The 11,156-nt window shown below is 31.6% G+C and overlaps 1 protein-coding gene across 21 annotated transcripts in view; it reads right to left on the reverse strand.

The window, feature by feature from the left end:
- The window catches only part of MARCH1 (membrane associated ring-CH-type finger 1), a 612,422-nt gene that overhangs the window by 423,854 nt on the left and 177,412 nt on the right, over nt 1–11,156 (reverse strand). For all 21 annotated transcript variants that reach the window (XM_023532694.1, XM_023532697.1, XM_023532687.1 and 18 more), the window contains one exon: nt 3,218–3,287. The gene's annotated coding sequence lies outside the window, so the exon portion shown is untranslated. The remainder of the gene's footprint in view (nt 1–3,217; nt 3,288–11,156) is intronic.

Raw genomic sequence — 11,156 nt, forward strand, 5'->3', positions numbered from 1 at the left:
TATACACCTTTTTGAATATGTATGTGGCATACAAAAAGTAGACTTCAAATGTTGTGGGAGGTCAGAGAGCTATAATATAGTCTTCATTTTTCTTATTGACTTTAATTCTACATTTAATTTTTATATAATTGATTTTTCTCCACAGTGAGACTATAGCAATTTGGAGGCTGTGATATTTTGAACTTTCCTTTTATTTCCCACAGTTCTTAGCACAAATATTCATTTGATTGAATCCCTTAAATTTAAAAAAAAAAAAAAACAAAACCTTGAAAATAATATAATGCTGATTTCATCTCTACTGAGCTTCTGGGAAGAGAAAGCCTATAGAATAACTAGCTTTATAAGCCAGAAGATAAAGTTATTTCTAGGCTGAAATTACTCATTGTCTAAAATATCAGAAAACTAGCTTCTGTTGAAAGGTATTACCTCGTGAAGCATAATTCTTTCTAAGGGACTATCAATAACGGACTGTAAAAATATAGCTGTGATTTTTTTTAATGTGCTCATTAAAACATTTGTTTAGATAAATTCCAGCCAGATGAAATTTGTGTAGCACCCAGGGAATTTCTCATTCCAAGTGCAGAAGGTCCACTTTGATCATCCTTTAAATCCTTAGAGAAAACTGTACTAATTCTCCATTAGGGACTGGACTCCATTATTCAACTGGGACCAGAGCTGAGCAGATGTTTTGCTAAACACTTAACTTCCTCCTCTGTATGGTCTCAGAAAAAGCAAAGCCAATGTTGATTGAAGCTCATGACCTATTACAGAATATAAAACAGTAGCTGGGTTTGAAAAATTTCATGTTGGATAAATGAGCACTTGTTCTCTCAGTCCCCATAAGATAGGATCAGTTTTGTTCTAAAAGATTTCTCAAAACAAGGGATTTTCAAAGTTCTATCTGTAATATTCCAGTGCTTAAAAATTCTCACAGCATGGAAAGCTATACTGATAATAGTTCAGGTTTATTATACTTCAGTTTTTTTAAACTACAAAATAAAGAATTGGTCCCCTCTTTATAAGATCTCTTCATATAAATGAAAAATAATATTCAGATATTTCACTCCTGCTTTCTTCTTCAAATGGAATTATTCTACTTCCTTTGAATTTTTATCAGAGACAATATTACTCAGAATTTTTAATCACAATTTTTATTTCTCTCCTGCATTTCCTCCATATATTCTAGATTCTTCATTAGCTGAACAGACCACAAGTACTCAGGGTAATCAAGAGGATAGTGACTAACACCAAGAATATATTCGTTCCTGGCTCTTAAAATTTTTTCTTGCATTTTACTAACCTAAGTTCTAATAATATCTCCATGATTCCTAACTTGGATTTCTTAGACATGTAAAGACTGGCATAGTAATAGAGAAATAAGAGACTTCTATGAAATGTTAATAGAATATGTATATTCACCACTGATAAAACTGCTCCAGAAATTTGGTTTTTCAAAACCAAATTTCTTTGCCATTTTTCATGTAGAGGGCTGGATACATTGTAAATATTCAACAAATGTTTCCTAGTAATAAAAAATTGTAAAGTCATTTTAATGTCGTTATTCAATGATTGATACATACATAGATAAATCTTTAATAAAAATAAGAGAACTGATCATTTTTATTAAATGCAATATTTAGGGAGAAACTCCACAGTTTCCATGGAGAAAAATGATAATATAAAGGAATAAAGTTTGGAAAAAAAATTGAATTATGTGCCATAGTTTAAATTTAAAATGAAAGTTTTTTGTTGATCTTCTACATAATCTTTGTTTTTTTCTTCATGAGATATATTAATATTTGTCTTTACAAATCTTCCCTCCTTTCTTGTATGTGATTTCCTTACCAATTTCAAGATCTTCTTCAACTGATTTATGCTCTCCAAATTACTATATAGGTTTCTAAATCTGTTGTAATCTTTAAGTGTGCTCTTCATGTTACAATAAATACTCAGCACTAATTAAGTTGTTCAAAAATACTATGATAACAAAATACCTCTGTAAAGAACACTTGGAATGGCTACTGTGCCACTGATTACATATCTTTAGGTACATCTTTTTGTCTAGTTGCTCCCCCATCCATTTGTTATGGGGGGATATAGCACATTTCTTTGTTTAGAGGAAATAATCTGCCTGAATGAAAAGAGAGAGAAGAGAAGAGAAGAGAAGAGAAGAGAAGAGAAGAGAAGAGAAGAGAAGAGAAGAGAAGAGAAGAGAAGAGAAGAGAAGAGAAGAGAAGAGAAGTAGAGAAAAGGAAAGAAAGAAAGAAAGAAAAAAAGAAGGAAGGAAGGAAGGAAGGAAGGAAGGAAGGAAGGAAGGAAGGAAAGGGGAGAGGGAGAGAGGGAAGGAGGGAGGGAGAGGGAGAGAGGGAGGGAGGGAGGGAAGAAAATACCAGAAGAGTTGCAAATGTCAAAATAAATGACTTGGACCATTTTCTCAATCTATTGGATCTGTCACAGAAAACTAATTAGAGGCAAAGGGACTGTTATCTCAGCATCAGAAGGCAACTTATAAAAGAGGGTAAAATATTTGCTTTATATTGTGTTTTAAAAACTGAAACAGTAAAAGTTTTCAACTTTGAGATACTCAGAGGAGTTATAAATTGGAAGGTTCGGGAAACATTCAATTTAATGTTTCTCCACACAGTAGCCTTTGTTTGTTTGCTTTATGCCATGTGTAATAAATGAGCATTAAACAGATTCTAATACATCGAAGTCATGTAGTACACATCTTGAAATGAATATTATAATCCTTGAATGTAAAATCCAAGTATTAGTAACAAGATAAAATCAATGTTTCTTAAAGATGGTCAGTATTCAGTTACCTTCATGAGGAGACATAAGGCAGTTACTACAGAAATGAAGGACATTATATTTGTTCACTGAAATGAAGGACATTATAATTACCAATATATTCGCACAGGCCAATCAGTATTACTGACAGTACTGCCCCTTTAAACTAACTCATCAACTGATAAAGTTCTTATCACAAGTCATTAAAATATTGGCTAACAGATAGAAGGAAACAGAGCTCAACTAAAAATGAAATGCTTTTCATTATTCATTAAAATTGAATAAAATTTAGGTAAAAGGAAGCTTGAAAAAAATAAAATCAATTAAGCCTTCCATTAAAGCAAAATTTTATTCTAATTTCACATGAAAAAAGTGGTTCTCTGCAATAGAAAGTTTTCTCTATCTAGGATAAAATAGATGAACTTACAAAATACAGCAGTGTCTTGTTTAATCACAGCGGGAAACTGAGTCTCTCAGAATTCTCCTTGGGTTAATTCCTGAAAAAGAAAATTAAAATAAACAATCTTAAAGGCTGAAGGTTAAAAAATTAACTATAAAGAAACTAAGTTTGTGTAATAAAAAAGAACCCCACAAATATGCCAATATTCAATTTCTATACAGCCAAAATATCTAAATACTTCAGAATATTATGAATGAGTCAAATGAAGTTTTATTTTCTAATAAAAATGTTCAAAATGGTCTCTTCGAGTATAAGATAGAAAAGGTTGTTTATGGCCTCGATGTGCTGCTGAACAAATGAACAACTAAGACAGTCAGCAAACTGAAGTCACCAAAGACAGAAAGCAAACTGAAAATCAAACCAGAATATCTGGCCCCAGTTTGATAAAGTTGTTTCACAATGATATGGTCTGAAATTGACAGAATGTCTTAAACATAATGAAGGTGAATAAAAAGATGACACACTTGAAGGATAAACAAAGGAACATTGTGTGAAGATAAACAAGAGTTTCATCTTTGGATGCTTGAAGCAGCACATCAAGAGGAAACATTCACAAGCCACATGCTTCACTGCCTCTTAATATCCCCATATATAAAACAGCACCAACTCTTGCACTCCTTATTTGTTTTAGGATTCACTCCAATAAGAGGCAAACATGAGTACAATATTGAATCTCCTATGTCTGGTTGACAGAACTAAGAAAGCCAATGTTCATACAGTGAGCTCGCAACTCTTAGAATCTCTCCACGTTCTTTTTCACGTGATAAAAGATCACAGATGGTATTTTAACAAACTGTACTGATAGATAATATTATTAAGCATTTTTCAAAGAATGTATAGAGTAACACAGTTGTAGATAAAATGACATTTTTGTATTAGAGTTGGATCTATTTATAGAATCAATGTGCCTGGAGCTAAAGCAGAGGTTGTATAATAGTTATTTAAAATAAGATTGCCTATAGAATAAGCTGATTTATAAAAGTCATCTGCTGCTACTGGGAACAGACTGTAACAATATTTGGTAGAAAAATTAAATTCAAACTATATACAAGAAATTGAAAAATCAGATAAATCAGTTAAGGAAATAATAATAATGACAACAAAACTGTTTCCACAAGAGAATACAGTGTATAGGCCTATGAAAATTTCCATTAATTTTAAAATTATTATCAATGGAATTTTTTAATTAGATAATTTTATTTCTACTTCGACTAATTAACGTTTTAATAAATTGTACATTTTCAAATACCCAAAATAAGTACAGTATTAGCAATCAAATATCCATCAATGATTGCAAATGATTTCTTTTACAAATTAAAGAATGAGATCCTTCGTTGGCTTAGAATAGTTCAACTACTGTCATCCAGTTTTAATTATGGCTACCTTCATATTTGCTTAAATTAAAATTAATAACTTGAAATTTTTTCATGTTTTGAAGGATCTCATTTTTAAAGATTACATAATTTAAATGGAATTTAGATATTAAAATGTGCGCTCCAAATACAAAATATTGTGAAATATCAACGGATCTATTTGCATAATAAAAAGAAATTACAGAAAACCTAACAAATCATGCCGAAGTTGTATTGTCATGAAGTGCATGACAGAGATTAGTATTACACATTCTACTGTTTCATTTTAGGTTCTCCAGCTGTTCTTTTGAAAGCTTAATAAACCAAATATTTTCCCTCCTCACATGTCCCTGTCCAATACTTACTTTCTTTTATATAATATGGTATGACAGACAATAAAGGAAAGAAGGGAGGGAGGGAAAGGAGAGAAGGAAGGAGGGAGAGAGGATGGAAGGAAAAAAGGAAAGAACAAAGCTTACATAAAGATGTATGTATCTGGAGAAAGCAAACTGGTTATCACTGGTATTCTTAGATATTTAAGCATTTGGTGAGGTGACTGTCAAAATTATCTTAGTATGAGTGAGGAGAACCCTGAGAAAGAACTAAGTGAATGGAAAATTGTATAGATAAGTATATCCTATTTTTCAAGCAGAAGTCGAGGGGGAATGTCAAGATTTAGTCAACAGGTGGTATACATAATGATCAGACATGAGACTTCTCTTTGAACAACACTCCCATGACTATGGCAAATTCTTTTAGAAAGAAAGAGGATATAAATTAAAGGTAAAATTATTATTTGACTAAGAATTATGGACAGATTTGGCTACTCAGATTGAGCATAGGACATCTAACATCAAACATTTTTATATATTTATTAATAATTGTTTAATCTTAAAATAAATGATTTGGATATTTATTATAACAAATGTCCAGTAAGTGAGATAAATTGTTATAATAGGATAGGGTCAATATACCTTATTCCATTTGGATTTTCAAAAGATGAACAATTTAATAAACTAAAGATCTGATCATCAAAAAATAGTGTATAATCTGTGCTTTTAAACAAGTAGCTGGCCTTCAAACTGATATAGACATCTTTCTATCTATCTATTTCTATTTTATCCACCTGCCTATTTATCTAATCTATCTATCATTACATGTATGTACATATATATGCACATATGTTCAGAAAATAGAAAATATCTCATTGGTATTCAGGTATCGGCTATACTTAATATATTATTATTGTAGTTCACAACATGTTTTTTATTTACTGCTTTATAAAGGTGCTGCTAAGTTCCCTATTTAAGTCTAGAAGATGCTTTCATTATGACACAAATCATTGTTATTAATTAATCATTAATTACCTAAAAGTAAATATTAACATAGGCTTAAATTAGAGATTACTATATAATGATCCATATATTATAATGAAATAATTGCTATTTTTCACTGTGGAAATTTGGTCAGTACAAAAATTAAATGCTGTGTTAAAATTTTCTGTTTCCTTCGCATCTAGGCTATATGTCATATCATTTCATATTATGTTATGTTTTATTATTTTACAAAAATGTATCACAGCAGAGAAAAAAAACTTAAAGGATCCATTTCTATAGCAGTAAAGTTATAAAACAAACACCATACACAAAAGAACTAGGCTCAGATATTTTCACAAATGTAGTCAGTTAAATATGCAAAGACCTAATAATATCAATACTATTTAAGTTGTTCTTGAGAATACACAAAAAAATTTCTAAATTATTTTTATGAAGTGAATATAATAGGTACTAAAGCTTAATAGAATTATATTACATAAGAAAACTACAGACCAATCTATGTGTCTATTCATGAAAAAATATTAAGTAAAATATTAGCAAGTAGAATCCAACTACACGATTAAAAGCTTAACACATCATTATAAAGTGAGATTTACTCCAGAAAAATAAAGATAGTTCAATAACAGAAAGTTCATTTTTAAAATTTATCATATAAATAGGTTTATGAAGAAAAATGTAAAAAAAATTGTAAAAAAAAGTTATAGTCTTCTGAAGTACTAAAAATGTTTTTGTCATTCAACATCCACTTTTAAAAAGAATATTATAAATAGGAATTGATAAATACATACTTATCATGTAAAATACATACATCTCATCCAAAAGTCATTGTAACTCCCACTCTGTACTGAAGGCTCAGAATGACAAGCTCATGAGACACAACAAGCTTTAATCAAGACCAACTTTAAATTAAGAAAATTCATAGACTGGTAAAAGAGTACGAACTTTCAGTTATAAGAGGAACAAGATCTTAACACTGTATACTGTATAACTGAAAATTGCTAAGAGAGTAGAACTTAAATGTTCTCACACACACACAAAAGAGGTAAATATGTGAGGTGTGAAGGATGTCTTAACTTGATGGGGGGTATCCTTTCACAATGTATATGTATATCTAATAATTCTGTTTTATACTTTAAAAGGATATTAAAAAAAGGACATAAAATAGGCAACACAGCATGCACATCAAGAGTCCTGTAAATCCTGGGCGCAGCTTCTGATATGCACAATCACCCCTGGGATGCACATGTTTCTGAGAAATGAGTCTAGGTAGGTGTAGATGGGAATAAAGAGGGAGGGACCATCTCAGCTCAGGGAAGCCAGTAGCTTTGATGGCTCTTCAGTTTTCATACTTTGCTCTCATTCTTTTGTGCTGCTGTACATCATTAATTACTATTTACAAAAACTCAATCTCAATTACCTGTTACAGAGTGCTCAATTCAGTAAGTAATAACCTTATTAAAAATTCACATTTACATTGGCTCTGGTATACTCTTGTATATCCCCTGAGTTAATGTTGTAAAGAGTTTAAATATAAGGCCACTTTTCTTAAAAAAAAAAAATACATACATACATTAGAAGAAAATATAGGTTAATTCTTTGTAGTCTGGAGGTGAAATTTCTAACAATAATGTAAAATCCAGAAGTAATAAAAGAAAACATAGATATATTTACTTATATTTTTAAATGACAAAATATACCATAAGCAAATTCAAAAGACAAATTATAAACTCTTATACAATTATGAATATTGTTCACACTTGCACATCAAGAGTCCTGTAAATCCTGGGCGCAGCTTCTGATATGCACAATCACCCCTGGGATGCACATGTTTCTGAGAAATGAGTCTAGGTAGGTGTAGATGGGAATAAAGAGGGAGGGACCATCTCAGCTCAGGGAAGCCAGTAGCTTTGATGGCTCTTCAGTTTTCATACTTTGCTCTCATTCTTTTGTGCTGCTGTACATCATTAATTACTATTTACAAAAACTCAATCTCAATTACCTGTTACAGAGTGCTCAATTCAGTAAGTAATAACCTTATTAAAAATTCACATTTACATTGGCTCTGGTATACTCTTGTATATCCCCTGAGTTAATGTTGTAAAGAGTTTAAATATAAGGCCACTTTTCTTAAAAAAAAAAAATACATACATACATTAGAAGAAAATATAGGTTAATTCTTTGTAGTCTGGAGGTGAAATTTCTAACAATAATGTAAAATCCAGAAGTAATAAAAGAAAACATAGATATATTTACTTATATTTTTAAATGACAAAATATACCATAAGCAAATTCAAAAGACAAATTATAAACTCTTATACAATTATGAATATTGTTCACACTTGCACATCAAGAGTCCTGTAAATCCTGGGCGCAGCTTCTGATATGCACAATCACCCCTGGGATGCACATGTTTCTGAGAAATGAGTCTAGGTAGGTGTAGATGGGAATAAAGAGGGAGGGACCATCTCAGCTCAGGGAAGCCAGTAGCTTTGATGGCTCTTCAGTTTTCATACTTTGCTCTCATTCTTTTGTGCTGCTGTACATCATTAATTACTATTTACAAAAACTCAATCTCAATTACCTGTTACAGAGTGCTCAATTCAGTAAGTAATAATCTTATTAAAAATTCACATTTACATTGGCTCTGTTATACTCTTGTATATCCCCTGAGTTAATGTTGTAAAGAGTTTAAATATAAGGCCGCTTTTCTTAAAAAAAAAAAAATACATACATACATTAGAAGAAAATATAGGTTAATTCTTTGTAGTCTGGAGGTGAAATTTCTAACAATAATGTAAAATCCAGAAGTAATAAAAGAAAACATAGATATATTTACTTATATTTTTAAATGACAAAATATACCATAAGCAAATTCAAAAGACAAATTATAAACTCTTATACAATTATGAATATTGTTCACACTTGCAAATTGAGAAAAAAAATCTTAAAACTCCATAGAAATGGCCAAAAAGTATGAACAGAGTATTCACAAGGAAAGATATACGAATGACCCTTACATACATGAAATGATGCTCATGTACTCATAATAAGAAAACACAACTTAAAAGTACCCTGAGATACTATTTCTCATCTATCAAGTTGACAAAAATGTTAAGAACACACTTTGGGAAAGCCGTAAGGAAACAAAGTATGCACACACGTACATTGCTGGTGAGAACTCAGACCGGAAGAATTTCTGTAGTAGCCTACAAAATTGTTAATGGATTTACCCACTGACCATCAATCCCATTCTACACTAAAGACACTCCTCTGCAAACATCAAATGATGTGCACAATCTCCTCTGATCCGCCCCCCGTCGTGCGCATTTCGCGCTGCACGTGGGGTTACTCTCCTCACGTAGCCACCCCAATCATGTCACTGAGACACCGATACCTTGTACTAGGCCAACACCCCAACACAGAGGCTCCCTCTCTACATTTCTTGAACTCTTACACCCAGCTCTATTGTCTCACCCATTTTGTGAACTGGAAAATTGAGAGTGAGAAAGATTTAACAACTTTGGCCCCCCTGGAAACAGATTCCGGGTTGGCTGGTTTGGGCTCGCTTTTTTTTTTAGTATCCAACAATTCTCTCAGCATAAATTAACAAGTTAATTGTTATAGCTATGTATCATAAATATGAAGTAAATGGATTTAAGTTATTCTCTTCCCACTAAAATTCTCAATTCATAAGCTTTGATTTCAAATAACTTTCTAGGACAGAAGGCTTCCTCCACATTGATAAAAATGATTATCTGGGATTTCTTTGCATATACACAAGGGAGCACTGATTTTGTGAAATAATATGGCTCATTCTCTTTGGGGGGATTTAAACACTATTTAAAAACCATGTGGAAATCAAATATCACCTTGTAAGTATAAAAAAATACATATGCAAGATCTATACTCTGTAACGGAAGTGTGGAAGGGATTCTCACCAACCAAGCCCCTTCCAGATTAATGAAAACTGCTGTCCTTGAAATGCTAAGGTGGTTTCCCTGGGAGAGATGAGCTCTGTTGGGAGACAGGGAGCTAAAATGCCATTGGGGGTTGCCATGGGATACAGTTTTATAAGAGCATTTGTAGAGCAGATGGAAGGAAGCTAAATAAAGTATACGCAGGTATGAAAAGAGAAGTTTTCTATTTAATTTGCCATTAAACAATGGAAGAACTTGAACATTTGTCTATGGGAAAAATAATTCCTCCTGTCAGAGCAAATTACATTTGGCATTTGGAAGTACACCCTCATAATTGGAAATCTAATTTGTTTTAAAACTTGAGAAAGCAGTTTTCATAATGGCATCACAATGCTCATCAAGGAAAATGATATTTTCTAAGAATTGAATGAGAAAAAATATATATATATTTTACTGACACAAATTTATGCTTTCCTCTTTTGTACGTTTATAGGTAAACAGGAATAGGAAACTTGTAACTGTCCTTCTAAGACCTGAAACTGGAAATTACTGAGTTAATTATCAAAGAAAAAGCCCTTTAAAATTCTACTGATGGTAGCCCTGTTTGCAAACCAGTTTCCTGTGTCTGCTACTCTGAGTAGCTTCTGAATATACCATTTTGCTCTATAAAACAGCACCATTTTAATTAACATAGTTCTTGAGTGGCCTTCAGTGAATGAACTAGCTTTATATAAAAATGTAATTTCTTATATGAAATCTGTGTATTAAATACATGTGATATATGTCATATAAATTTCTATTTTAAAAAAGCATATTTTTTTTTGGAGAAATGCATTGACTGACTAATCTTCACCAGGAAAATTACAAGAATATTTATTTACAAATCCTAGGTATTAATACTAATTTCTGAATTACTACTTGAACTATATACTTTTAACAGCAAGAAATCCTACACAGAATAGCCAATATAAAAAATAAAAATAACAAAAACCTGTGGCTGCTTGTGGGCTAGCAGTATGAATGATTCATACTTCAAGAAAGGCAAATTGTTGTGAGGCAAAAATAAAATGATAAAAGAACACCTCCTTCCTTCTGCCTCTCCCTCCCTCCCTGCCTCCCTCTCTTCTTTCCTACTTTCTTCCTTATGCCAGGATATGGAATGGAGTGTAGACTTTATAAGATTCAGGTATATATTATTAACAAGAATACGTTATAATTTTCTTCATATTGCATCATATCAGAAAGTAAAAAGTTATCACATTTCCTTACTCATAGTGATAATCAACTACAAATGTCAAAC

Source organism: Pteropus vampyrus, unplaced genomic scaffold (assembly GCF_000151845.1).
Source record: "Pteropus vampyrus isolate Shadow unplaced genomic scaffold, Pvam_2.0 Scaffold88, whole genome shotgun sequence".
NCBI classification, from domain to species: domain Eukaryota; kingdom Metazoa; phylum Chordata; class Mammalia; order Chiroptera; family Pteropodidae; genus Pteropus; species Pteropus vampyrus.